Genomic DNA, 6,000 nt, shown 5'->3' on the forward strand with positions numbered 1-6,000 from the left:
ACTGGAGTATAGAAAGTGCTTGTTGATTGATTGACTGAATGATTAATCAGGAAGATGTAGAAGAATGACCATCTAGGATTGAACTGTCAGAGATGGTGGCAATTGATATGAAAGGCAGGTAATTGCAAAAGAGTATAAGTTATGTCCATTTGGGGACAGCTAGGTAGAACAGTGGATAGGATGCCAGGTCTGGAATTGGGGAGACCTTAGTTTTAAAGTGGCTTCAGACGTGTTCTAGCTATATGACCCTGGACAAGTCACTTTACCTTAATTGCCTAGGCCTTGCCACTTTTCTGTCTTAGAATTAGTACTAAGACAAAAGGTAAGGGGGAAAAAGTTATATCTGTTTGCTCTACTCTCTGTAGCTATCATTATAGGTCCCCTAAACTAGCTTTGTATTGCCTAACTCCAAGTTATCAACACTATCATTTATCCTTTGTTTTGAAGAAGGTCAGGGCCATTAAAGTGTGATGTCTTGACTTGCAAGTGAATTAGATTAAAGGTCGAGTTGCACAAAGTTATCAGCCTCACTCTCTCTTCCAGAGTTATTGAAGTCCAATATCAGTGGCATGGATGTCTTTGATATCTGATCAAGCTCGAAGCACTCCACAGAGCCTGCTATAACTGCCTTCATGTTCTTTGGAACAAACTGTTCTCATCCTCCCATTCTGCTGGGGGAAGTCTTCACATGCTTGGAGTGGACATCCTCCTGAGTCACTGTTAGTTAGGAATAATAATTAGTTAAAATTGGAAGCTATAAAGATATTATATATAGTTGAGTCCCTCCCACACAGTTAGTGCCAGTGCCCTAGAATCTTTGTCTGACTCCCACCCCAGAATACCTAAGGTGATTTTTCCTGCTACTTTTTTCAGGTGCAGAAATTCATAATTACAGCCTTGAAGTAGCCCTCAGGAAAACTCCATGGTGTTCAAGGTAGCTCTGGGTTCTTTCTTTAGGGCTCTGATCAGCTCAGTGGATTGTGTCAGGGAGGACCTGGGTTATGTCTTAAGCTCCAATGGTTTCTCCTAGGGCAAAATATATCACTGGACCTAGACTGGTCAATCTGGAATCTAAAGGCTTCTTTAGGAAAGCTCAATTTAAGAGATATTTTCAGAACTTCAGACCTAGGTCAGATCCCTTCAAGTGGATGTGGATGTCAGTTAAGATCTCTGGACTCACCCTGTTTGATATTTGTCTTCCATGGATTGAGACATAAGAGACTGAGACATAAGCTTGTGAATCTGGTGTTCTGATTTTCACAACGGCATTAGCCACTAGATACTCCTCCAGTCTCCAGCAAAGGCAGAACCATTGGGAAGAAGTTCTTTACAAGATTCACTTTTCCTTGGGGGAAGGACACCAAATCAAAATTTTTTTTAAAATTCATAAATACACAAACAAACAACAACCAGTGAATAGTTTCTAAAGTGACTGGTTCTGAGATTCATTCCTAGAGACTGACATCATAGCTAGTCATAACCAGCTAAAACCACTTTTTCATTAAAGAAGGATCAAATATTATTGAGTGGGAAGAAATCTTGATCTTATCCACAAAGGTCTTGACTGTATAAAGGAAACTAAAATTGCAATTGCTCAATACTATCTACTCCTTTAGATTAAGTTTCCTCTGTCCTATTTTTGGAGCTCTGTGTACTGTGCTAGTGTGTGATTTATGACTGCTGTCCTTAGTCCCCATGCAAAAATGAATGGTTCAGATCTCCTCCCTTCTGCATAGCTGTAGTTCTTCTTCCACATCTCAAGCATACCTGTATGTCAAAAAGGAGATGGGCAGCTTTGATGATGCTTTGATATGCATAATACATGAGTCAAGTTCAAAGTATAGAACTTTCATTAAGTAATACATTATATTTAACCTTGCTCCTGTCATCCAGCTAAAGCTTTTTAAGATCTTTTTAAGATCTTCATAGCCATTACTTAATTCTTAGACCACATCTGGCAGGTGAGGAGATTGCTATCTTATTCCTGTTTCAAAAATAAGCATATTCCATTCTTTTTCAAAATGTGGAGGTACCAGGACTTGTATTGTATGAGTTCTCTCAGCATTTATTACATAGATTTTCATAGGAAGGTGATGTTTTTTGCCTTACTTTACTTTTCAGGGAATACCTATAGGAAGAATCAATTATCATCATCTAAAATTCAGAAGGGTTCATAGAATTTAATTCAGTGCTAAAAGTGTCAGTGAAAAAATATTTGGGAAATCATTACAGAATCAGAAAATCTCAGTTGGAAGGAATGTCAGAGGATACATACTCCAACTGGTGCATGAAGAATGTATTCTACAACAAAATTACCAAGAGGTCATTCAGCTTTTAGCTTGAAGACCTGCCAATAGTCCATTCCATTTTTTGATAACTTTAATTGTTTTTTTTAATCCTTACCTTCCATCTTAGAATCAACACTATGTATTAGTTCCAAGGCAGAAGATCTGTAAGAAGTAGTATTATAGGAGTAAGTAACTTGCCCAGAGTCACACAGCTAGGAAATATATGGGGCCATATTTGAACCCAGGACCTTCCATCTCTAGTCTTGACTCTCAATCCACTGAGCTACCTAGCTGCTCCCAGATTTAATAGTTTAAAATAAAAGTTTTTTTCCTGGTAAGAAGCTGAAACTTTTTGGTAACTTCTACTTATTATCCTCAATGGCCTTAATTGACTCCTCTAGAATCAAATAAAGCAAGTCTACTACCTCTTCTAAAAAAGAACTCTCAGAATATCTGAAGACAGCTATAAAGAGTCCTTTGGATCTTCTCTTTTTTGGGCTTAAAATCCTCAGTTCTCTCAACTAATCCATATCATGTCAATGCTCATACAGGCAAATGTGCCCAACCTGTGGTAGAGCCTTCTGAGCTTATATTAGTCTAATCAGTCAGAGATGGTACAATGGTCATTGACCCTAACATAGTGATATCATTTTGATCCTCTTTAAATATGAAGGACAGCTATCATAGTGCCATGAACTCAAAGCTTTCACCATCCTACTTGTCCTATGGATATTTACCAGCTTACATGTCTAAAATATGGAGCCTAGAACTGAGCACAATACTCTAGGTATGACAAGGCAGAGTACAGTCAGATTGTCACATATTTATTCCTGAATGCTCTGACTCTTCCCAAACAGCCTAATATTCCATTAGCTTTCTTGGTGACCACATCATAGGTTGATTTATATTTAGCTTTTACTCCATTAAAATGTCTAGGTCTTTCTTTTTCCCTCCTGGATGAACTGTTCTCTAGCAACCTTCTTTCATCTCATACTTTGGTTCAAAAAATAAACTTCATAAGTGATTACTTGTCCAAGTTAATCACTTTTAAACTTTCATCTTATTTAATGTGGTCCAAAAATGTAGTCAGTCATGTTCTCTTTGGATCATAATATCCATCCAGTACATTAATTAGCCCACCCAAATTTTGTGTTGGAAATTTTATCCTTGCTATTTATCCTTTATCCAAGTCATTAACAAGTATGTTAAACAGCATATGGTCAAACAGAGATCTTTGAGACATTTCAGTAGAGATGTTGTTCTTGGGATCACAGGTCATAGATACAGAGCAGAAAGGGAATTTAGAGGCCATCCAATTTAACCCGTTCATTTTATATTTGGAGAAATTAGGCTCCTAAAAGGTTAAGTGACTTTCTCAATCATACAGGTAGGAGGTGGAAAAGATAGAATTTATACCCAAGTCCATCTGGCTTCAGATCTAGAGTTCTTTTCACCATACCATACTGCTTTTGAAGTTGACAAAAAAACCCAATAATACTTTTTCTCCCTGTGATTGTTGAATTACTTTCAAATGCATCTAATTTTATTATCATTTAGTCTATATCTCTCCATCTTTTCCATAAGAATAGCATGACTTTATCAAATGCTTTGTTCTACTCTTGATACTATATCTACATCATTTTTCTGTCAGAAGAGGAAATTCTATTATTTTGATAGGATCAGATATAGCTATTCTAGTTCTTTATGATTACTACTTCCTTTTCTAGATATTCACTAATCAATCATTCCTTTTAATATTACATCAAATGGTTTTTAATCAGGTTTCAAAGTCAATAGGTAACATTCCCTCTGAGTTATTTTCTTATCATACTCTTTGGCTTGAGACCCCAGAGGGAAGCTGTGACCTTGAGTTTTAGGGGTACTTTTGTGGATCTGTTCTCCTTATACTCTAGTTCATGAGCCTCCCTCAGTGTGCTTTTACTTAACAATTAGCCAGTAGATACAATTAGCTCTTAGAAAAAGTATTTACTAAGATAGAATAGTAAACATATTAGTTACAAATACTCCCTCCTCCAAAAAGTGGGGAGGCACATGCTCCTCCTATACATACAAAGAATCTCTGTGGGAAGAGTGGACTTCAACTTAAGAGTGTAGAGACTGTGACCCATGGTTAGGGAACCCTTGTGCTAAAGCAGCTCAACTGTTTCCCTTAGATACATCATTTCTTCTGAGTAGTTTGCTCAGCTGGGGTCCAATGGTCTGCTTCTCTCTACAGTTCAAACTAATTCCATAGATCAAAGGTCAAGCTTTTGGTGATTCTCTTGGGAGATTCTTTATGCAAGTTTGTCTTAAGGTTTCTCTGCTCCTTCTTTTGTGCCTTGAACTCTCTTGACTTGTTGAATTCTTGAACTTTAGGGTGACTCCTTCTGGGCAAGTCACTTTTAGACTCCCTGGCTAATGGGGTGGGGGAGAACCCCCCTCCTATATCTTAATAGTATCTCCTCCACAAAGCACTCTAAAGCCTGCCTTATTGGATGAGGACACCCTCCAGGGCTTAGCTTTTGAAAGTCCTGCAAAGGCATATCCAAATTTCTGCTTGTTTAATGAATCTACTCTCTTTAATGCCATGAAAGAGTAGAGTTCCCATATCATAAAAGATCACTGGGTGTGGTCATAATTTTCAAGTTAGTTTTACACATTATTGGCATATTAAAACTTCATTATCCTGTGACTAAATCCTATGACTAAATTAACTGAGTTGGAGGTGGGGGATGGAGACTACATCCTTGCTTGCTTAGAATATGTACAATATAAATAGAAAATAATAATAACATAGGGAGGAAGGGCACAAACAGTTAAGGAAATCAGGACAGGTAGTGCTTCATCCATATCCTGAAGGAAATGAAGACTTTTAACAGGCAATGGTGAGGAAGGAACTTATTCCAAGATTAGGGAAGAATCAGTTCAAAGTCATAGAAGTGGGGGATGAAATTCCATGGGTGCCTTTTTTCAGCTAGTATATAAAGGGTAAAAAAGGAAGTAATGTTTTCATGAGCCTGGGAAGATAAGATGGGACCAAGCTGGGAAGGAACTTAAAAGTCAAACTGAGGAGTTAATATTTTATTCTGGAATCAGTGGGGAACTACTGAAGTTTAATGGGTAGAGGAGGGACATAATCAGATCTATGTCTAAAAACAAAAACAAAAATAAAGAATTTTGGCAGCTATGTGAAAGATGGATTGGAATGGAAAAAGATATAAAAGATAGATGGATCAATTAGTAGACCAACACTTATTTAAGTGAGAGGGGATAAGGGTCTGAACCAAGATGTCAACTATAGGAGCAGACAAATGAAGTGAGAGAGAAAGAGGTGTCAAAGATGCTGTCTTCTAAAACAGCAAATAAAGTGTGTGATATCAGTAGAAGATTTGATATGATGTGGGAAGAGCATGAAATATAGGTCTGAAATAAAGATGTTACGAGAGGTGTGGTAGAAAATGAGTGAGGTGTCAATGAAAATACTGTGGATACTTGCCTAGAAGAATGGAAGAAAGATGAGGCTCTCAACAGAAAAAGAAGTAACCCAAAATGTGTTGTCCAGTGAGCCTTTCATTTTAACAAAGATTCAAAACAAAAGACAAAAGTTCAGTGAAACCAACCCACACCTCACAATTACTGACAGCATTTGCAACATTCTATAGCCACAGTTTCCCACTTCCTCAACAAAATTTCTATAATCTTTTTTTGGAGA

The sequence above is a fragment of the Monodelphis domestica genome, chromosome 4, assembly GCF_027887165.1.
Source record: "Monodelphis domestica isolate mMonDom1 chromosome 4, mMonDom1.pri, whole genome shotgun sequence".
Classification (NCBI taxonomy): Eukaryota; Metazoa; Chordata; class Mammalia; order Didelphimorphia; family Didelphidae; genus Monodelphis; species Monodelphis domestica.